The sequence below is a fragment of the Hordeum vulgare genome, chromosome 7H, assembly GCF_904849725.1.
Source record: "Hordeum vulgare subsp. vulgare chromosome 7H, MorexV3_pseudomolecules_assembly, whole genome shotgun sequence".
NCBI classification, from domain to species: Eukaryota; Viridiplantae; Streptophyta; class Magnoliopsida; order Poales; family Poaceae; genus Hordeum; species Hordeum vulgare.
The window spans coordinates 233,120,946-233,145,832 of NC_058524.1; the positions used below are offsets into that span (position 1 = coordinate 233,120,946).

General features: G+C 45.8%; 1 pseudogene; it reads left to right on the top strand.

The window, feature by feature from the left end:
- Positions 1-19,012: 19,012 nt before the first annotated feature.
- Positions 19,013-19,096, top strand: LOC123414474 (annotated as a pseudogene).
- Positions 19,097-24,887: the final 5,791 nt, after the last annotated feature.

The following is a 24,887-nucleotide window of genomic DNA, read 5'->3' on the forward strand; positions in this document are numbered from 1 at the left end:
GGGTTGGAATATATAGAGTACCCTCACGTTACCATGAGTCGAGGATGCGCAAGGATAACCAAACCCCCAAACACTCCTCCTCGGGGTACTTGTCTCTTTGTGAATTTCCTAACTAAATAAATAGTTATCGATAATAAGTGTATGAGTTCTTTGGACTAATGTGAGCATTCGATTGTTGGCACTTCCACCATCCATATTTTGCTATTCTCTCTGGTAGCATGCATTGCCCTTTATCACATTTAGAGTTGGGGCAAACTCCGCTGGTGCATCCAAACCCATGACATGATACACTCTATCATACATAAGCCTCATTATATCTTTCCTCAAAACAGCATACCTACCTATTAAGGCATTTCCATAGCCTTTCCGAGATACATTGCCATGCAACATCCACCATCTCATGACTTGATCTTCATGTCATACATGCTTTTGCTTGATCGAGGATCCGCATGTTAGTTGGGCCTTGTCCTTATTACTGCTACACGATGCGCTAGTATCATTGAATATCCTGCTACACTAGCAGAGGCATACATTTGCATACATCATGATAGTTTTCACTTGTCTTTATGTTGAGTACTTCTTATAAAGTGTGATGGTTTTTGTTTTATTCATGTAAAACATAGAGTGTTGCCCTTAAGTGAGGAAAAGATCCCAAAGAGGACAAACGAAAGATCCCAAAGAGGACAAATGAGAGATAAAAAGAAACAACCAAAGAGGCCACAGAAAAAGAGAGAAAAAGAAAAGAAAAAAAGAAATAAAAAGAGAGAAGGGGGCAACTCTACATTCCTTTTGAAAGATCCACACTCATACTCCATTGCTATATTGGTACTACATAGAGATTATCATTCATGCATAACTATGTGGGGACCCTTACACTATAGAACTTGGTTTGCATATTCCAATGATGAGCCTCCTCAAATGAGCTCTAGGTCTTCATGAGCAAACAGGTTAGATGCACCCCCACTAGTTCCATTGGAGAGCTTACTTTAGCTCATATGTGCATCCATTACATGGCAATCCCTACTCCTCACATCATATCTATCATTTGGCTTTCTCTCGCGTATGGTTGTCCTCATTGATGTGAGCCTTTCACACCTTTTTGTCTTCCTTCCCCATCATTATTCTCTTTGCCATAATAAGTGCCAACATATCTTGCTTACGCTCATCCATTGCATGAGTTCTCAAAGTCGAAAGGGAGAGGATCATTTTGACTTGTGCCTGACTAGTGGTCTGGGGATGAGTCAAAATAAGATTTCGAAGTAGACTAAGTGTCAAATTTTAGTAGATTGAGTTCTCAATTAAAAATATATTTTATGAGCTCAACCCATCTCCCACTTCTTGCACGCAAACACCATTTGGAGACATTCGAGTCACGGACAGCGAGAGCTCTTGCACCTTTATGTTCTTACTTTGCTAAACTCAATACTAGATATAGACTCTTGCTTGTTATTGTCTTGACTTGAATTGCATATCTCACTTCCTTTACTTTGAAGTTCTTATATGTGTGTTAGCATGTCACCATAGAAATTATTGTGTTATCATTTATCTACTCGAGGACGAGCAGAAATTAAGCTTCGGGATGGTGATACGTCTTAAACGTATCAATAATTTCTGCTAGTTCCATGATCTTTTGGGTGAAATTGTTATATGTTTTGCTACACTTTTATATCATTTTGCACATATTTGGACTAACCTACCAACTGAGTGCACCCAATACCATTTTCTGTCTGCTGATGTCTATTTTGCAGGGGCTTTTACCCAATTTTCCAAAGCCCGAAAAATTCTAGAAAATATATATATATAATAAGCGAAATAGAAGCTTTCGGATCGCCGAAGATGGGCCAGAGGGGGCCACGGGCCTCCCAGGCGACCTGCTGGCGCGACCAGGCCCTAGGTAGCGCCAGGAGGCCACCTGGGTGGCTACCACCTCCTCCGGTGCCCTCCTTTAGCCTATATTTAGAGTACCGAGAGGAAACCCTTACAGAACTTCCGGAATCGTGAATTTCTGCATCGTTCCGCCGCCGCAGCGCTTCCGGGATTGGGACCCTCAGGAGACCTCTTCCCGGCACCCTCCCGGAGGGAGGATTGACCTCCAGAAGCTTCTCCACCATCATGGATGCTTCCCGGACGTGCCGTGAGTAGTCCTCCTTGGACCATGAGTCCATGACCAGTAGCTATGTGATGTCTTCTCTCCAATCTTTTGCTTCAATGGTTAGTCCTTGTGAGTTGCCCTACATGATCAAGGCATCTATGTAATTCTCTTGCTATTGTTATGCTTGGTTTGTTGGGATTCAATGGATTATAAGATTATGTTCATATTGTTATGAGTTATATATTTGATTATATTTTTATATTATGTTCCTTAGTGATTCATGCATGTTCTATTAATTGCTTTGGCCGGGTAGTAGATTGTGACTCCAAGAGGGAGTGTTATGCATGATTGTAAATTCATGCCCCTCGATGTCTAGCTTGAGTGACAGAAACATGAGACTAGGGGATGTGCTTGTTGCCACCAGGGAGAAAACAACAGTGCTTGTGACCAGGTTGCAAGGATTGTTTATCTTACGTATAGTTCATTAATGCAGTTGTCCGTTGCTTTGAGTTTACACTTTGGGAGGGGCTCGCAACTTAATAACGGAGATATGTTCTGGATAGATATAATAAGATGGATGATTAGTAAGTAGTTGCTGATGAATAAACGGTCTACTTGTCTTGGCATACTGCGCATTAGTATTGAACCTCTAACTATCAAGTAGCATAATTAGCATTGCGGTACGATCATAATTCTATCAATTGCCCAACTGTGATTTGTTTACCCAAGCATAGTTGTTTATCATCTTTTGGGAGAGAGACATCACTAGTGAACATCATGTCACTCCGGTCCATATCACCATCATTGTTTACACCTCCATCATTTACCGCTTTCATTTAGTTTTCCGTTGCAATCACTATTACTTTCCCGCTTGTGTTTTGATCCTTTGCAAACTCCAAGGCCGGAGAGATTGACAACCTCTGTGTACTTGTTGGGAGCAAAGTTATTTGTTGTGTTTGCAGGTCCACGTGTTCTGCTAGCGCCAGGGTGGAGGACACCTACTTGTTGAGCCTAGGAGTCCTCCTGGTTTGGTAAACCTTATAGTCCCCGTGTAAGGGAAATTTGGTGCTGACTATATCTCCACCTTCCACTTGGGGTAACCAACGAGGGGCGAGAAGTATATCCATCAACTCGTCATCACCGCCCCTTCTCAGGACGGGGGTGATCTCCCCTCCCTCTCCCTCCTCTCCCGCTACGTCCCCGCCGCACTCTGCGATGCCATGCCACCCTACAGCCGTTGACCACCGTCCTTTGCCCCGTCGCCACGCCTGTGGCCCCGCACCGGCCCCTGCTTGTCCGTGCTTGCCGTGGGCCCCCGTCCCATCGGTTGGGTCCGCACATCCCCTGCCGCGCCCCGCGTCCAAGCGCGCGCTCACGCGCCTCCTCCTAGCCGCTGCCCTGCTCGCCCCTGGAGCCATGTCTGCCGGCTACCTTTGTGCGCCATGCGTGCCCAGCGTGCCTCTGTGACCGGGAGTGATCTGGTTAGTGAGGGGGCTAATCCCCCTCTTCCACTAACCCCACTCCACACACTATGACACGTTGGGTCTCCCCCCTAAAACCATATTAGAAGGAGGAGAATGTAAAAATAAAATAAATAAGATAAATAATATTGCAATAATTAACTAATTAATCAATTAACCAATTAATTATTTAGTTAATATGTAATTAGTTAGCTGAATTAACTATTGGTTAATTTGCCTAACTAATTAGGTTAAATAAACCTAATCTAACTAAGTTAATTTTTGTTAGTTAAATCATAGGGCATGACTTGTGGACCCCATGTGCTAATTAAACCTGTTTAATTATTTTCAAACCTAAATTAAAATGTGTAAATGACATGGGGACCCACCCTATTAATTAAACCTAGTTAAGTTATATTAACTGAATTAAACTAGAGTCAATGACACGTGGGCCCCCCTAAATTAATCTGATTAATTATTAATTAAACTAAATTATAAAAGTGTGGGTATGACACGTGGGACTCACTGGTCAAAGTTGACCAGTCAACATGACTGTTGAATGCTGATGTCACAGTGACATCATGCTGATGTCATATCTATTTGTTGAATTTAATTGAATATATTTTTATTCCAAATTGATTAATAAAACTTTAAAAATGAATATGAAATAATCCATAATCCAGATGAAAATAATTTGTACATGAAAGTTCATCAGAAAAACGAGACGAACCCGGATACGCTATCCGTTCGTGTGTCACGTGTCTCTAGCATAGCAAACGTTGAACTTTCCATCTGTTTCGCCTGTCCAGTAGTAGCAAGAGACCCGAGGAAATATCGTTAGATATTGTGCCAATCCGTTCATAACGTGTATTACCGCGTTAGCTCATGCCTAGCACTGCATGTTGCCATGTCTTGCATCGTGTTGCATGAGTTGCTGTTACTTATTGTTTCTTCCCCTCTTCTCTCCGGTAGACCCCGACACTGACGCTGCTACCGGGTACCATTACGCCTCTGACGACCAAACCTTTGCCGCAGACCAACAAGGCAAGCAAACCCCGCTTGATCATCCCTATATCGCCTATTTCTTTTTCCCTCATGCTTGCATTAGAATTCTGCTACTGTTGTAGATAGATCCTATTCTGATGCATATCCTATTTTTGATGAACTACTACTTTACTGTACCATGATCTAAACTGTCTAGTATAGGTGGAGCTGTCATCCCCTTTGCCCCCTTAGTCCAGTTGCCCCCGCTTTATCGTGAAGTCTCGAGCACTGATCGACGAGCCAAGACCCCACACAAAACTCACACCCCCTTAGTTGTACAACGCTCCCGAGCTACTATCGAGTACCAAGGGTGACACCTCGTTACGTACCCCGATGTTAGCATAGTAGTGTAGTTGACCGGCGGTGGTTCTCGAGGGTGATTCCTCGTTCACCACTTCTGATAACGACTCTGTCGTACAACCAATCAGGTGTGGCCCATTCAGGGTGATTCCTCCCTGGCCACCATGACGGTTACATCGTTCGGAATCCCACTAGGGTGATACCTCGGACCCTCTGATGTTACAACCACACAATTAGTTGACCGTGTTACTCGAAACATTGATGAATAAAATGTTTGGCAGGTAGGTTCCCGCGTGGATGTGTCGATGAGTTAATTAAAATGCTAATGGATTCGGGTATTTGATCTAGGTTGGTCGGAGACCTTTTCTCACTAACCGTCTATGTGGGAGAAGTTATGGGTACTCGACGTTGTGGTATCAGCCGAATCTCTTCAGATGTCAGCAATGGAGCGGCGCGCGCCCGAGTGGTATGGATTATCACCGTTTTTGTATAAGAGGTGCCAGGACTGACATCGGGAGCCCTCGCATCGTGCAGGAGTGCAAAGGGTGATGGGCCCATGACCCCTGCGCGCTTAGGATTTAGACCGATGGGCTGGCCTCTCTGTTGAGTCTAGGTGGGGCTGCGACGGGTTGTTGTTCTGAGGCCTGGCATGAACCAGGAAAGTGTGTCCGGGTAGAGTTTATCGAGCGTGACGGGGAATATGTGGTGCACCCCTACAGGGATGAAAATTAACTATTGGGATAGTCGTGTCCACGGTTATAGGATGACTTGGAGTTGTGCCCCGATCTTATACAACTACAACTGTTACATAACTGGAAGGTTTGCTCTGGCATTGCTTCCTCGTAGGGAGTCGAGGAAGGATCTCTAGGCATGTCTCTAATTAATATTGTTGCAACAATATGACTATTATTTTTGTTACCTGTTCTACTCTCGTCTATTGCTACAAGACCCCTGAAGATGCTAGTCTTTCATAGGACTAGGCCTTCTCTCTCTATTCTCGCATTGCTGCAGTCAGTCCACATATAACCCCTTCCTTTGATACTGATGCATACTTAGCATAGTTTTGATGTCAGTCTTGCGAGTACTTTGGATGAGTACTCACCGTTCCTTTGCTCCCCCCTTTTCCCCTTGTTCCGTTGCTGGGACCAGATGATGGAGCCAGGAGATGACGTTTCCCGCCGACGACGACTGCTACCCCGACGGTGCCTACTACTACGTGGAGGCCGCTGAATACTAGGAGTAGTTTAGGAGGTTCCCAGGCAGGAGGCCTCGCCTCGTTCGATCGGTGTATCTTTTGTGCTAGCCTTCTCTAAGGCATTATCATGTTTCATCTCTGTACTCAGATATTTGTTGCGTCCGCTGACTCGTGTGTTTATTGAGCTTCTGTATTCTAGCCCTCGAGGCCCCCTGGCTTGCAATATGATGCTTGTATGTTTTTATTTGTGTCTAGAGTTGTGTTGTGATATCTTCTCGTGAATCCTTGAGCTTGGTTGTACACATTTGCGTGTATGATTAGCTTACGATCAAATCGAGGGCGTCACATCCATTTAAAAAATAAATTCACTCCTAACATTTTTTCTCAAATATTGTCGTGCCTACTATTTAACTACCTCCGAATTACCTTCCCTAGAAGCAAATTCACCACCCTGAATCAAGTCAGCCACCCCTTTCTTGTCCATAACCAACTAAAGAAAATCGGTTGGCCTCTTCTTCACCATGACCCCAAATCTGCTTCGTTCACACGTGTGTCTACAAGTCGGTCAATTTTCTGGCTCGTTGGCATCTAGACCAACTTGGTCCTCCCACTACGAGGCGGCGAGGCAAGCTCCAGGAGGATCAGCAGTGCCGACGGCCGCTCGTCTGTGGAAAAAAATCACAGTCCAAGCCTATAAAATTATTGTACAAGGTGCGGTGAGGAATATGGAGCTACTCGACGGTGTGAGGTGGGTGGGGGTAGCAAGCGTTGACGGGAGATGTAGCAGCGCAGGCGGTGGCCAAGATGGTAAGAGCTGAAAATTCCTTCGCGTCAACAAACAGGTGGAATAGAGGAGCCGACATTAGGATGGGAGAAAACCGTATATATGAAAAACGGGGCTGAATTTTACAGGACCCACACAAAATTAGCGGGTGAACGAATATAAAGGATTTACATGGGATACAAAAAACTTCCCGACCCTCATATTGGTAGTTATTATAGTGGATGGATGAATATAACAGATCTACTAGAGTTGCCCTAAATACAGCAGTAGGCAACCTCATGACGAAATAAGGAGGCAAACCAATTTGTGGGGAAAGTTGCATCTTGTGATACACATAGATCAGCAAGGCAAGGTTTTGACAAAGGAAATATCTAGCATTGGGAGTTGAGGCTAGGCCAAAATTATTTTGTTGAATTGCTACTAGTAGTGGTAGACAACCACATTAGGTACTTATGGACTTTGACATCATGGAAAGAAGCTTGGTTTTTTCCACAAGGTCACCCGTAAGAAGAACCATCATGTCATTGGACATCAAGTTTGAGGTGGTGTAATTCAACAATACAGAAAGCCTTGGGTTATGGTAGACAGGGATGAAATATATGTTAACACAACATGAATGCTTGAAGGTGTTGCACGAAGTCATCTTTGCTGAGGTGGAATTATCAGTGATGGATGGAAATTCACGAAAGATGATATGGAGCCTGAGTTGGACTAGATAGTGTTACGGGTTGGGGGATGTCACTCAAGCACAAGAAGGTGGAGGGATCGATGACAATAATGACATAGGAGTGTGATGTTGATAGTGACCGACCTCTGGGTGTGGAAATATTTGGCACATGCCCGAGGGCTCGTGTGGCTTCAACAAGACTATGGCGTGAGTTTGATTCAAGGTGGCGTAACACGGAGCTTCAAGTCAACATGATATGAGTGTTGGAAATATGCCCTAGAGGCAATAATAAAATGGTTATTATCATATTTCCTTGTTCATGATAATAGTCTATTGTTAATGCTATAATTGTATTAACAGGAAACAGTAATACATGTGTGAATAAATAGATCACAATGTGTCCCTAGCAAGCCTCTAGTTGGCAAGCTCGTTAGTCAATAGATGATCATGGTTTCCTGATCATGGGCATTAGATGTCATTCATAACGGGATCACATCATTGGGAGAATGATGTGATGGACAAGACCCAATCCTAAGCATAACACTAGATCGTATTGTTTGTATGCTAAAGCTTTTCTAATGTCAAGTGTCTTTTCCTTCGACCATGAGATTGTGCAACTCCAGGATACCGTAGGAGTGCTTTGGGTGTATCAAACGTCACAACGTAATTGGGTGACTATAAAGGTGCACTACGGGTATCTCTGAAAGTGTCTGTTGGGTTGGTACGAATCGAGATCGGGATTTGCCACTCCGTGTGACGGAGAGGTATCTCTGGGCCCACTTGGTAGAACATCATCATGAGCTCAATGTGACTAAGGAGTTAGTCACACGATGACGTGCTACGGAACGAGTAAAGAGACTTACCGGTAACGAGATTGAACAAGGTATGGGTATACCGACGATGGAATCTCGGGCAAGTTCTATACCGACAGACAAAGGGAATCGTATACGGGATTGATTGAATCCTTGACATCATGGTTCATCCGATGAGATCATCATGGAGCAAGTGGGAGCCACCATGGGTATCCAGACCCCGCTGATGGTTATTGGCCGAAGAGGTGTCTCGGTCATGTCTGCCTGTCTCCCAGACCCATAGGGTCTACACACTTAAGGTTCGATGACTCTAGGGTTATAGGGAGTTGTTATACGAGGTTACCGAAAGTTGTTCGGAGTCTCGAATGAGATCCCGGACGTCACGAGGAGCTCCAGAATGGTCCGGAGGTAAAGATTGATATATAGGACGGATGGTTTCGGACACCGGAACTGTTTCGGGCATCACCGATAACGTACCGGGACCACCGGAGGTGGCCCCGGGGGTCCACCGAAGGAGGGCAACGACCCCGGGAGGTAAGATGGGCCAATTGGGGGAGGGAACCAGCCCCTAGGTGGGCTGGTGCGCCTCCCCACTCAGCCCAATGCGCAGGGGAGATGGAAGGGGGGCAAACCCAATCCAGGTGGGCCTAAGGCCCACCAGGGGTGCGCACCACGCCTCCTCCGTGCCCTCGCCGCCACCCCCTCTCCCATCTGGGGCTGCGCCCCCTCCCCCTCCCCCTATATATAGTTGAGGTTTCGGGGCTGTTTCGCACACGGTTTTCTCTCTCTCTCGGCGCAGCCCTGCCCTTCTTCCTCCTCCTCTCTGCCGGTGCTTGGCGAAGCCTTGCCGGGAGACCTCGTCTCTCCATCGACACCACGCCATCGTGCTTCTGGAGTTCTTCCCCAACCTCTCCCTCCTCCTTGCTGGATCAAGGTGCGGGAGACGTCACCGGGCTGCACGTGTGTTGAACGCGGAGGTGCCGTAGTTCGGCACTAGATCGGAAGCGCTGTGAGTACGACTCCATCAACCGCGTTCTAGCAACGCTTCCGCTTAGCGATCTTCAAAGGTATGAATATGCTCTTACCCCTCTCTCAATGCTGGTCTCTGCATAGGAAGATCTGAATATGCGTAGGAAAATTTTGAATTTATGCTACGTTACCCAACAGTGGCATCCGAGCCAGGTTTTCTATGCGTAGATTCTATGCACGAGTAGAACACAAAAGTTGTGGGAGATGATTTCTCAATTTGCTTGCCGCTACTAGTCTTATTCTTTTCCGGCGGTATTGTGGGATGAAGCGGCCTGGACCGACTTTACACGTACGCTTACGTGAGACTGGTTCCAACAACAGACATGCACACCGTGCATAAAGGTGGCTAGAGGGTGTCTATCTCTCCTACTCTAGTCAGATTGGATTTGATGAAAAGGGTCCTTATGAAGGGTAAATAGCTTTGGCATATCATCATTGTGGCTGTCACGTAGGTAAGAAGGCGTTCTTGCTAGAAACCCAAATCAGCCACGTAAAATTTGCAACAACAATTAGAGGACGTCTAACTTGTTTTTGCAGGGTTTGACATGTGATGTGATATGGCCAAAGTTGTGATGTTGCATGTATGATGTATGAGATGATCATGTTATTGTAATAGGTTTCACGACTTGCATGTCGATGAGTATGACAACCGGCAGGAGCCATAGGAGTTGTCTTAATTTATTGTATGAGATGCAACGCCATGTGCTTACTACTTTTACTTCATTGCTAATGGTTAGCTATAGTAGTAGTGATAGTAGTAGTTGGCGTGAAGACTTCACGGAGACACGATGATAGAGATCATGGTGTCACGCCGGTGATGATGATGATCATGCGATGCCTGAAGATGGAGAGCGAAAGGGCAAAGATGATAATGGCCATATCATGTCACTATATGATTGCATTGTGATGTTTATCATGTTTTTCATGTTATTGCTTGGAACGACGGTAGCATAATAAGATGATCCCTCTTAAAATTTCGAGAATGTATTCCCCTAAGTGTGCACCGTTGCGAAGGTTCGTTGTCTCGAAGCACCACGTGATGATCGGGTGTGATAGATTCTAACGTTCACATACAACGGGTGTAAGCTAGATTTACACACGCGAAACACCTAGGTTGACTCGACGAGCTTAGCATGTACAGACATGACCTCCAATACAAGAGACCTAAAGGTCGAACATTTGTCGTATGGTTGAATACGATCAGCATGAAGTTGCTCACCATGGTGACTAGTCCGTCTCACGTGATGATCGGACACGGGTTAGTCAACATGGATCATGTATCACTTAGATGACTAGAGGGGTGTCGATTTAAGTGGGAGTTCATACTTAATTTGATTAAATGAACTTAATTGTTATGAACTTAGTCTAAAAGTTGTCTTTATAAATATTGTAGATGGCCAACGTCAACCTCAATTTCAACGCATTCCTAGAGAAAAACAAGCTGAAAGATGATGGTAGCAACTATGCGGACTGGGTTCGCAACTTGAAGCTCGTCCTTGAAGCAGCTAAAAAGGCTTATGTCCTTGATGCGCCGCTAGGTGACCCTCCCACTCCCGCAGCAGCCCAGGACATTCTGAACGTGTGGAAAACGCGGAGCGATGGCTACTCTCTGGTTAGGTGTGGCATGTTATACAGTTTAGAAACGGGGCTCCAAAGGCGTTTTGAGCAACACGGAGCATATGAGATGTTCAAAGAGCTGAAACTGGTTTTTCAAGCTCATGCCCGTGTCGAGAGATATGAAGTCTCCGACAAGTTCTTTAGCTGTAAGATGGAGGAGAACAGTTATGTCAGTGAGCACATACTCAAAATGTCTGGGTTACACGGTCGTCTGACTTCACTTGGAGTCGAACTTCCAGATGATGCTATAATTGACAGAATCCTGCAGTCTCTTCCACCAAGCTACAAAGGCTTTGTGCTTAACTACAACACGCAAGGGATGGAGAAGACCAATCCCGAGTTGTACTCGATGCACAAGTCTGCAGAAGTAGAAATCAAGAAAGAGCATCAAGTGTTGATGGTCAACATGACCACTAGTTTCAAGAAGGGAAAGGGTAAGAAGAACTTCAAGAAAGACGGTAAAGTTGTTGTCGTGCCCGGTAAGCCAAATGCCGGGAAGAAGAAAACGAATGGACCCAAGCCTGAGACTGAGTGCTTCTATTGCAAGGGAAAAGGTCACTAGAAGCGGAACTGCCCCAAATACTTAGCGGACAAGAAGGCCGGCAACGTTAAAGGTATATGTGATATACATGTTATTGATGTGTACCTTACCAGCGCTCGTAGTAGCTCCTGGGTATTTGATACCGGTGTTGTTGCTCACATTTGCAACTCAAAGCAGGAACTGTAGAATAATCAGAGACTGGCAAAGGAGAGGTGACGATGCACGTCAGGAATGGGTCCAAGGTAGATGTGATCGCCGTCGGCACGCTACCTCTACATCTATCGTCGGGATTAGTTTTAAACCTTAATAATTGTTATTTAGTACCATCTTTAAGCATGAACATTGTATCAGGGTCTTTCTTAATGCGAGACGGCTACTAATTTAAGTCAGAGAATAATGGTTATTCTATTTATATGAGTGATATGTTTTATGCTCATGCTCCACTGGTGAATGGTTTATTCTTGATGAATCTCGATCGTGATGTTACACATATTCATAGTGTGAGTACCAAAAGATGTAAAGTTGATAATGATAGTCCCACATACTGGTGGGACTGCCGCCTTGGTCATATCGGCGTTAAACGCATGAAGAAGCTCCATACGGATGGACTATTAGAGTCTCTTGATTTTGAATCATTTGACACATGCGAACCGTGCCTCATGGGCAAGATGACTAAGACTCCATTCTCAGGAATAATGGAGAGAGCAACCGACTTATTGGAAATAATACATACTGATGTGTGTGGTCCAATGAACGTTGAAGCTCGCGGTGGCTATCGTTATGTTTTCACACTCACCGATGATTTGAGTAGGTATGGGTATATCTACTTGATGAAGCACAAATCTGAGATATTTGAAAAGTTCAAGGAATTTCTGAGTGAGGTCGAGAACCAAGATGACAGAAAAATTAAGTGTCTACGATATGATCGTGGAGGAGAATATTTGAGTCAGGAGTTTGTCACACACCTAAGGAAGTGTGGAATCGTTTCACAACTGACGCCACCTGGCACACCGCAACGCAACGGAGTGTCTGAACGTCGTAATCGCACTTTATTAGATATGGTACGATCTATGATGTCTCTTACCGACTTACCGCTATCATTTTGGGGATACGCATTAGAAACTGCAGCATTCACTTTAAATAGGGCACCGTCTAAATCCATTAAGACGACACCGTATGATCTATGGTTTGGCAAGAAACCTAAGTTGTCGTTTTTTAAAGTTTGGGGCTGCGATGCTTATGTGAAGAAACTTCAACCAGAAAAGCTCGAACCCAAAGTGGAGAAATGCGTATTCATAGGATACCCTAAGGAAACTATTGGGTATACCTTCTATCATAGATCCGAATGTAAAAACTTTGTAGCCAAGAACGGATCCTTTCTAGAGAAAGAGTTTCTCTCGAAAGAAGTAAGTGTGAGGAGGTAGAACTTGATGAGGTAATTACACCCCCTCTCGAATAGGAGTTGTTCCTGTGGCGCCTGCACCAACTGAAGAGGAAGTTAATGATAATGATCATGAAGCTTTGGATCAAGTTACTACTGAACCGCGAAGGTCCACGAGGGCACGCTCCGCACCAGAGTGGTACGGCAACCCTGTGATGGAAATCATGTTGTTAGACAATGGTGAACCTTCGAACTATGAAGAAGCGATGGCGGGCCCGGATTCCAACAAATGGCTTGAAGCTATGAAATCCGAGATAGGATCCATGTATGAGAACAAAGTATGGACTTTGGTGGACTTGCCCGATGACCGGCGAGCCATAGAAAATAAATGGATCTTCAAGAAGAAGACTGATGCAGACGGTAATGTAACCGTTTATAAAGCTCGACTTGTCGCAAAGGGTTTTCGAAAGATTCAAGGAGTTGACTACGAAGAGACTTTTTCTCCCGTAGCGAAGCTGAAATCAGTCCAAATCATGTTAGCGATTGCCGCCTTTTATGATTATGAAATTTGGCAAATGGACGTCAAAACAGCGTTCCTTAACGGGAACCTTAAGGAAGAGTTGTATATGATGCAACCATAAGGTTTTGTCGACCCTAAGGGTGCTAACAAAGTGTGCAAGCTCCAGCGCTCCATCTATGGGCTGGTGCAAGCATCTCGGAGTTGGAACATTCTCTTTAATGAGGTGATTAAAGCGTTTGGGTTCATACAGGTTTACGGAGAAGCCTGTCTGTACAAGAAAGTGAGTGGGAGCTCTGTAGCTTTCCTCATACTGTATGTGGATGACATATTATAGATGGGGAATAATATAGAGATGTTGGAGAGCATAAAGGCCTATTTGCACAAGAGTTTTTCAATGAAGGACCTTGGAGAAGCTGCATACATATTAGGCATCAAGATCTACAGAGATAGATCAAGACGCCTCATAGGTCTTTCGCAAAGTACATACCTTGACAAGATATTGAAGAAGTTCAATATGGAAAACTCAAAGAAAGGGTTCTTACCAGTTTTTCAAGGTATGAGGTTGAGTAAGACTCAGTCGCCGACCACGGCAGCAGATAGAGAGAAGATGACTTCTGTCCCCTATGCTTCAGTCATAGGCTCTCTTATGTATGCCATGATGTGTACCAGACCTGATATAAACCTTGCCATAAGTTTGGTAGGGAGGTACCAAAGTGATCCCGGTATGGAACACTGGACAGCGGTCAAGAATATCCTTAAGTACCTGAAAAGGACTAAGTAAATGTTTCTCGTTTATGGAGGTGACGAAGAGCTCGTCATAAAGGGTTACGCCGACGCTAGCTTCGACACAGATCCGGAGGACTCTAAGTCACAGACCGGATATGTATATGTTTTGAATGGTGGGGAAGTGAGCTGGTGTAGCAGCAAGCAAGAAGTCGTGGCAGCATCTACATGTGAAGCGGAGTACATAGCTGCTTCAGAAGCGGCTCATGAAGGAATTTGGATGAAGGAGCTCATCACCGACCTTGGAGTGGTTCCAAGCGCGTCGGGTCGAATGACACTCTTCTATGATAACACTGGGGCCATTGCCATAGCCAAGGAGCCCAGGTTTCACCGGAAGACGAAGCACATCAAACGCCGCTACAACTCCATCCAGGACCATGTCCAGAGTGGAGTAATAGATATTTGTAAAGTACACACGGATCTGAATATTGCAGACCCGTTGACTAAACCTCTTCCACGAGCAAAACATGATCAACACCATAATGCTAGGGGTATTCGATACATCACAATGTAACTAGATTATTGACTCTAGTGCAAGTGGGAGACTGTTGGAAATATTCCCTAGAGGCAATAGTAAAATGGTTATTATCATATGTTCATGATAATAGTCTATCGTTCATGCTATAATTGTATTAACAGGAAACAGTAATACATTTGTGAATAAGTAGATCACAATGTGTCCCTAGCAAGCCTCTAGTTGGCTAGCTCGATAGTCAATAGATGATCATGGTTTCCTGATCATGGGCATTTGATGTCATTGATAACGGGATCACATCATTGGGAGAATGATGTGATGGACAAGACCGAATCCTAAGCATAGCACTAGATCGTATTGTTCGTATGCTAAAGTTTTTCTAATGTCAAGTGTCTTTTCCTTCGACCGTGAGATTGTGCAACTCCCGGATACCGTAGGAGTGTTTTGGGTGTATCAAACGTCACAACGTAACTGGGTGACTATAAAGGTGCACTACGGGTATCTCTGAAAGTGTCTTTGGGTTGGTACGAATCAAGATCGGGATTTGTCACTCCGTGTGACAGAGAGGTATCTCTGGGCCCACTCGCTAGAACATCATCATGAGCTCAATGTGACTAAGGAGTTAGTCACACGGTGACGTGCTACGGAACGAGTAAAGAGACTTACCGGTAACGAGATTGAACAAGGTATGGGTATACCGACGATCGAATCTCGGGCAAGTTCTATACCGATAGACAAAGGGAATCGTATACGGGATTGATTGAATCCTTGACATCGTGGTTCATCCGATGAGATCATCATGGAGCAAGTGGGAGCCACCATAGGTATCCATACCCCGCTGATGGTTATAGGCCGGAGAGGTGTCTCGGTCATGTGTGTCTGTCTCCCAAACCCGTAGAGTCTACACACTTAAGGTTCGATGATGCTAGGGTTATAGGGAATTGTTATACGAGGTTACCGAAAGTTGTTCGGAGTCCCGGATGAGATCCCGGACGTCACAAGGAGCTCCGGAATGGTCCGGAGGTAAAGATTGATATATAGGACGGATGGTTTCAGACACCGGAAGTGTTTTGGGCATCACCGGTAATGTACCAGGACCACGGGGACCACCAGAGGTGGCCCCGGGGGTCCACCGAAGGGTGGCAACGACCCCGAGAGGTAAGATGGGCCAGTTGGGGGAGGGAACCAGCCCCTAGGTGGGCTGGTGCGCCTCCCCACTCAGCCCAATGCGCAGGGGAGATGGAAGGGGGGGGGGGGGCAAACCCTAAGCCAGGTGGGCCTAAGACCCACCAGGGGTCTGCACCACCCCTCCTCCCTGCCCTGGCCGCCGCACCCTCTCCTATCTGGGGCTGCCGCACCCCTTGGGGGTGGGAACCCTAAGGGTTGCGCCCCCTCCCCCTCCCCCTATATATAGTTGAGGTTTCGGTGCTGTTTCGCACACAGTTTTCTCTCTCTCTCGGCGTAGCCCTGCCCTTCTTCCTCCTCCTCTCTGCCGGTGCTTGGCGAAGCCCTGTCGGGAGACCCCGTCTCTCCATCGACACCACGCCGTCGTGCTGCTGGAGTTCTTCCCCAACCTCTCGCTCCTCCTTGTTGGATCAAGGTGCGGGAGACGTCACCGGGCTGCATGTGTTTTGAACGCGGAGGTGTCGTAGTTCGGCACTAGATCGGAATCGCTGCGAGTACAACTCCATTAACCGCGTTCTAGCAACGCTTCCGCTTTGCGATCTTCAAAGGTATGAAGATGCTATTACCCCTCTCTTGTTGCTGGTCTCTCCATAGGAAGATCTGAATATTCGTAGGAATTTTTTTGAATTTATGCTACGTTACCCAACAATGAGGGTGGATTCATGTTAAAGGTGAAGGTGGAATCTGACAGAAGACTTCACTGAGTGTTCATTGAAGGTCTATGGTGTAAGTCTACAAAGTGTCAAAGCCTATCCAACGATGGAAAAGCCAGTGACACGTGGGTCGGACTGGAGTCGAGTGGCCTTATGGAAACGTGAAACTTGTCATCGATTGGGGATGATCGGTGGTACTACGCATTGTAGGTTAAGTGGTGTGGGTTTGCAACCCTAAACACCTGACTAGGAAAACAAAGGTTTGACATGGGAATACTAGCAAGGCGTGAGGTAAGCATGCTACATGGATACATTCCAAGGCTCTGGTGGTCATACATGTGATGAGACCACTACGAATTTTACTCAGGATGACTACAAGCAACAGCGAAATTCCATCAAGTTTAAGACAAGAGGTTAAGGAAGACCGTGATGTTGAGTTTATGTAACTCTTATATGTGATGTCTAATATGTGAGTTGTTCTCTTTAACATAGATCTGTGATTGGTGTGTGATGACGTTGAACACATACTCTAGAAGTTGGGCGCACAAACTGGAGTAAAGAGGAACTTAAATTTGCTCTTGTTTTGAGTTGGGAACACGTACTCAAGAAAAAAAGGGATTGCAAGTTGCAAGTGGAGTGACATAGTCTTTGGAGTAGCAGCGGTGACCATGGAATAAACTCAAGTCCAATGTACATGAAAGTTTAACGCATGGACAAATTCATGGTGGTGGAGAATATTTGCCATGGTAGAGTTTGTTGGAATTGTGTCGAATAATGTGTAAACGATAAGTTACAGTTGGACTATGAATTACACTATTTCTAGAGAAGATAGGAATTATGTCCTAATAGGCCACTTGTATCCTAGACCTCCTATATCATGTGAGAGTAGACACACAACATGACCTATGCCAAAATAATAAAGCATGCACTCAGGGGGAGCCGACGGTGTGTGCCGGTGCCCAGGTGGTCAGGGTGTGGTATTATGATGGTGTCACAAGAGGAGTGCCCATAGTCAGGACCCAGGGATATAGTCGAGTGTGGTGAATCTCATAAACAAATCTCGATGTCGTTTTTTGTGTGATTGACTCGTCCTCAGATGATCGAATAGTGTGTCATATTATTCAAACAAAATGGATATAAAGGATGGCTCAACCTGCTGACACATCAACAAATAAGGTTCTCTTGGTGTCCGCCTTGGGACCGTTCTATGATCGTGCTACTACATTGTCCCGTCCTACTAAATTGACGCGCCTATGTTAGGCCGAGATATAAACAAGAGCGAGATGTCCTTTTTTAGCTTGGGTGGGGGAACCAAGTGCATTCGACTTTTTCTCCCTAGTTTCCTCTTCCCTTGCCCCCATTCGCACGACAAGCAAGCAAGCCCTAGCTGCCGATTGGATCCTTTGGCAAGCTTGACCGTGGTGGCAAGCACGACTGTGAGGTGTCGGTGGTGATGGCAACACCAGCGGCCAACTTCACCAGGGCGCCTACGCCGCCACTGTCATGCCAGCTTTAGCAAGTGCACGTGCGAGTGTACCTCCTAACTCACCGGTGCATTTACTACTGGTAGAACAATATCCACGTGTTGTGCCGGATGTGAACCCGGTGCACGGCTGGCACCTCAACCTCGATCGGGTGTTAGCGATGGCAGGGTTGGTGGATGAGATATGTCGTTTCCCTAGTGCCCTCTCTTCTGATATGTGCGGCCTGTTAGACATTGTAATTATGTAAAGGGGTCAGGTGCCTGTAGTTTAAAGTGTTAGAGATAGAATGCAGATATGATTCTCTGTAGATAAAGATCAATCCTAACCAACTTCTATCTCGTATAATCTCTTGTAAAACTGGTTTACCTCGGTTGGCTTATGCCTATATAAACACGCATTCGTCCCTGCTGAAAGGCATACGATTCTACCCTATTCCATCTTACATGGTATCGAGCCTCCCTCTTCCACCTATGTCCAACCTCTCCTCGTCCTCTTCCTCAGCCGTCGCCATGTCCTCCAGCTCCCTCGCCGCACTAGGCCACACAATCACCGAGAAACTATCTCGCGATTTTTTTTTTGGTGTGGAAGGCGCAAGTCCTCCCCCACATCAGGGCTGCCGGGCTCACGGGCTACCTCGACGGGTCCTCGGCGGCGCCCCCTGCCGTTTTGAGCTCGGAGACATATGTCTCTGGGAAAAAGGAGTCTACATCAACTCCAAATCCTGCCTATACCGCATGGTATAGTCAGGACCAACAGGTTCTCACCTTCGTGCTGGCATCTCTGTCGAGGGATGTTCTTCTTCAGATCCACGATGTCACCACCTCCTTCGGCGTCTGGCAGATGATCCTTCTGTTATTTGCGTCCCAATCTCAGTCCCGCAAAATCCAGCTTCGGGGCCAGCTCTCCACAACTCGCAAAGGTGATCTTTCTGCCGCCTCATACTACACCAAGATGAAGGGTTTTGCAGATGAGCTGGCCACAGCAGGAACTCCTGTTGATGAAGATGAGATCATCTCCCACATCCTGCACGGCCTGGACTCGGACTACAACTCCTTTGTGTCCGCCATCTCAACTCGAGCTGCTGCAGATCATCCAATCGGTGTCGGTGAGTTGTTCTCCCTGCTTCTCTCCGTTGAGTCTCGGATTGAAGACCAGAACACTACTGCTGCCCACTCCATCAACCGTGCATCAAAGGGGAGTGGTCGCGGTAATCCATCTCGTTTTCCTCCTGCCGGCAGCGCCCCCTACCCCAACAACTATGGCGCTGCCCCTCCGTCTCCAGAAGGAGGAACCCCTCATCCACAAGGTCCTCTTGTGTGCCAGATTTGCAAGCTCGATGGCCACAGCGCGTGGTCCTGCAAGAAACATTTCGACAAGACCTTCAACAACAATCCGAAGCGCCAAGGTAACCGTCCCAAGTGAACAAATACGGTAGCAACCTCCTATGGTGTCGATACCAACTAGTATCTCGACACTGGTGCAACAGATCATGTGATGGGGGAATTGGAGAAACTCACCATTCATGATCGTTACAGTGGACCGGAACAAATCCACAATGCTAGTGGTCAAGGTATGGAAATTGCACACGTTGATCATGCACTTCTTCCTACTCCACATGAATCCCTTAGATTGAACAACATCCTGCATGTTCCTACCACAGCTAAAAGTCTCCTTTCCGGTCACGAGCTCACTAAAGATAACAATGCATATGTTATTGTTTACCCTGAATTCTTTTCTGTGAATGATCAGGAAACGGGGAGAACAATCCTTCACGGTCCGAGTAGAGATGGATTGTATCCCATTGCTGGCCAGCCGGCTGTTCCTGGACGACAAATCCTTGGTGTCATCAAGCCATCTACCTCTAGGTGGCATAGGCGCCTAGGTCACCCATCCCTACCAGTGGTTCAACAAATTCTTCGCACTCATAATCTTCCAATGTCTAATAAAACAGATCATCACCTTGGTTGTGATGCCTGTCAGATGGCCAAACGCCACCAGCTACCTTATTCTCGTTCAACTAGTGTGTCACATGCTCCTTTAGAGCTTATTTTTTCGGACGTATGGGGCCCTGGGCCTCTTTCTGTTGGTACACAAAAATACTATGTCAGTTTCAACGATGATTTTAGCAAGTTTAGTTGGATTTATCTTCTCAAACATAAATCTAATGTGTTCCAAAAGTTTCATATTTTTCAAGCTCTTGTTGAGCGTCTCTTTGATCGCAAAATCATTGCCATGCAAACTGATTGGGGTGGAGAATACCAAATGTTAAATCAATTTTTTCAAAGTATTGGTATTACCCATCATGTTTCATGCCCCCATGCACACCAACAGAATGGTTCCGTTGAACGTAAACATCGCCACATTGTTGAACTTGGTCTCTCTCTTTTAGCCCATGCATCCATGCCACTAAAGTTTTGGGATGAAGCTTTTCTCACAACTGTTCATCTCATAAACCGTGTCCCTAGTCATGTCATCCATAATCAGACACCTCTTGAACGCCTTTTTAACACAAACCAGAGTACTCATCACTTCGTATTTTCGGGTGTGCCGTGTGGCCAAACTTGCATTCGTTCAACAAACACAAACTTGAATATCATTCCAAGCAATGTGTTTTTATTGGCTATAGTTCTCTCCACAAAGTCTATAAGTGTCTTGATGTCTCTACAGGACGCGTATATGTCTCCCGTGACGTTATCTTTGATGAACATATTTTTCCTTTTGCTGCTTTACACCCAAACGCCGGTGCCCAACTCCGTGCAGAACTTGTTCTTCTCCCGTCGTTTCTCCTTAACCCTCCACCTATTGTACCTGAGGAAGAAGTGCGTACCGGCTATGTGTCAATTTCTACTACTAACGTGCCAAGATCTGATGAAATTCCTGCAGAAACATATCGTGATTTTATGCAGATACAAGACGCTACAGATGTTGCAGCCACAGCTGATCCGGTCGGCACCACTCCCGGGGCTGATTCACCTGCACCTGCATGCTACGCGTCGGGATCGCACGCTGATTCTCCTGCCCGATCGGCCTCGGGACTGCCTTTGCCAGGTGCGGCTTCGGTCGGCGCTCTCCACCAATCACCTTCGCCGGCCCCACCTGACCTTGGCACGGGTGTCGCCTCCCACGAGAGGCCGCCTGCCTCTGCCTCGGGTCCGGGGCAGGACCTAGACAGTGACCGCATGGATCGGCCTGTCGCGTGCACCTCGCATCGCACCCACGCGTCAGATCACGGCTGCACCTCGGGTCCGGTGCTAACTGCTGCACCTGTCCCTCCTGTTGCACCTGTCCCTCCTGCTGCACATGTCCCTCCTGCGACGCGCACTCTTGCTGTCGTGCCGGCCTCTCCTCAGGATGTGGTGCCGCAGGTGGCCTCCTCGTCATCAACATCTCCTGTGCCTGGCCATGTGGCGACTCCCGATTCGCTGCATGCGACTGCTGGTGATTCTACGCCCGAATCCTCGCCAACAGGATCGTCTGATGCTCCTGCTGCCGATCGCCTTCTTCGAAATTTGGTTACACCACCACCGCCACCTCCTCCTACTCGTACTCACACATGGTCTCGGAGTGGTATTCTCAAACCTAAACAATATAAAGATGGTTGTATTTGTTGGGGTTCTTTCTGTGCCACAGGTGAACCGCACAACCTGCAGGAGGCCCTTGCTCATCCTCGATGGAAAGCAGCAATGGATGAAGAATATCGTGCAGTCATGGATAACCGTACTTGGCACCTCGTATCTCCCACGAAAGGTACAAATATTATTGACTGCAAATGGGTTTACAAAGTCAAACGCAAGTCTGATATTAGTATTGATAGATTTAAAGCACGGTTGGTTGCTAAAGGCTTTAAACAACGCTATGGTCTTGACTATGAGGATACATTTAGTCTTGTTGTTAAAGCTGCTACTATGAGGTTGATTCTCTCGAAATTGGTGCATGCGACAGTTGGACGTTAAGAACGCGTTTTTGTATGGTGTTCCAGAAGAGGCTGTTTTCATGAAACAACCACCTGGGTATGTATATGCAAGGTCACCTAATCTTGTCTGCAAACTTGATAAAGCACTATATGGTTTGAAACAGGCACCTCGAGCATGGCACTCCCGTTTATCTGTCACGTTGCAGTCCCTTGGTTTTGTACCTTCCAAGTGTGATACATCACTATTCCTTTACTCTCGGGCTGGTGTCATTATTTTTATTCTCATCTACGTTGATGATAGCATTGTTACCAGTTCATCCCCTCAGGAAGTTGAAGCACTACTTGTTGATCTTCGTCTGGATTTTTCTCTTAAGGATCTTGGTCCTCTACATTACTTCCTTGGTATTGAGGTAACCCCTATTGGTGATGACATTATTCTCTCTCAAGGCAAGTATTTGTTAGAGTTGCTTCAGCGTGTGGCTATGCCAGGATGCAAACCAGTTAGCATACCTTTTTCAACATCTGAGAAGCTGTCACTATTTGATGGTCATCCTCTTGGACCAGAGGACTCCACTCAGTACCGAAGCATTGTTGGTGCACTGCAGTATTTGACACTCACTCGGCCTGATATTTCCTTTCCAGTCAACAAAGTCTGTCAGCTTTTGCATGCTCCTACCTCTGTACACTAGAAAACCGTTAAACGTATTCTTCGGTATTTACAAGGTACCTTAACTCACGGGCTCCGCATTTGCAAATCTGATTCCATGTTAGTCAATGCCTTTTCAGATGCAGATTGGGCATGTTGTCCTGATGACAGAAAGTCTACTGGTGGCTTTGCTATTTTTGGTGGCAGCAACTTGGTGTCTTGGACTGCTCGCAAGCAACCTACTGTCTCGCGTTCCAGTACTGAGTCTGAGTATAAAGCACTTGCCAATGCAACTACCGAGATTATTTGGGTTCAACATCTCTTAACTGAATTGGGCGTTCCTCATCCCTCCTCGGCTTCTCTTTGGTGTGATAATTTGGGTGCTACTTATCTCTCTGCTAATCCTATTTTCCATGCTCGCACAAAGCACATTGAGATTGACTATCACTTTGTGCGAGAACAGGTTGCTCAAAAACTGTTGAATGTTCGGTTTGTTCCTACTGTTGATCAACTAGCGGATGGCTTCACCAAACCTCTCACAGCAAGACAGTTAGAGAACTTTCGTCGCAATCTCAACTTAGATAAGTTGTGATTGAGGGGGATTGTTAGACATTGTAATTATGTAAAGGGGTGTGTGTAGTTTAAAGTGTTAGAGATAGAATGTTAGGATTGATCTCTTGTAGCTATGATTCTCTATAGATAAAGATCAATCCTAACCAACTTCTATCTCCTGTAATCTTTTGTAAAACCAGTTTACCTCGGTTGGCTTATGCCTACATAAACACGCATTCGTCCCTGCTAAAAGGCATACGATTCTACCCTATTCCATCTTACACGGCCACTCGGACTACGTGGTCGATTCCTCCTAATGGGATGCGCATGGTTCACCAATGAAAACAAGGCTCGCTGCCGTTAGGCTTGGGTCCATCGGCTATAAAGGCTGATCCACCACCGTCGGTGGTGGTGAAGGAGGATGAACACGAGGAGGAGAAGGAAGAGGCGTATTTTGCCGCGCTCTAGAAGACCTAGTATGATGCACATGATACTAGTGTATGATACTACATCCGTAATGCATAGTATCATGTACTAGTATCATGCAATAGTTCATTTATTGTCATGCATGACACATAGTAGCACAACATTTTATATGATACAGTATCATAATATGATACTCAACCCTCTCTTTCCTCATTTAATTTCATACCACCTCATCAATTATGCCTAGTTGGCATGCTTGATACTACTTATGATACTCCCATTACGACCAACCTGACAAGGAGTCTACTTTCTTGGAGGAAGTGAAGTGGCCTGGCCTCATGTAGGCAATGTCTGAAAGCACGGCCAGCGTGGAGGCAAACACACCGTCGCCGCCACTACCCGTGGACGGCATGGAAGCCAACGCGTGGTCATCATGACCACCACCTGTGCCCGAGGAGCCAGCGTGGGTGCCCGCCTAGTAGTGGATGGCCAATGTGCCCGCCTAGGTGTGGTGCTCGCCTATTTGGATGGGGGCGACGGAGGAGGAGGAGGAGCACGAGTGATGTCTACTATATAACTTTATTATTGTAGACATTGTTGGGCCTTTAAGTGCATAATTTTGTAGGACAAGTGAAATTTTCCCTCAAGTGAATGACCTAATGTTTATCAATACATGGGAGGTATAGGATGAACATGGTCTCTATCAAGTAACCATGCAATCAAATACAAGAAATATATTGTGTCCCCAACACAATCAGTACAATGACAAATTGTATAGGTCCACTAGTTCGGCGAAGAGATGGTGATACAAGTGTTATGTATAGTAAAAATAGATTTCTATAATATGAATAAATAAATACAGCTGGGTAACAAGTAGTAAAAAACGAGCAAAATGTTATATAAATTATTTTAAATAAGGCCTAGGGTTCATACTTTCACTAGTGCAATCTCTCAACAATTCTAACATAGTAGAATAATATGATCATCGCTTTCCAAAGTTCATAAGTAGTGGAGAACATAAGATGAAATTGTTGTAGGAAGCGAATCACCTCAAAGTTATGCTTTCCGATCAATACATTAAGCTATTTCTATAAGTGTCACAAACAACTCTAGAGTTCGTACTAGAATAACACCTATGATACATATCAGACAACCACAATGTCACCTAGATACTCCAATGTCACCTAAAGTATCCGTGGGTTAATTATTCGACATGAATCAAATAATTACATAATCATCATATTCAATCCAACACAAAGAACTTCAAGGAGTGCCCAAAGATTTCTATCGGAGAATGTAGGACACAAAAACATGCATCAACCACTATG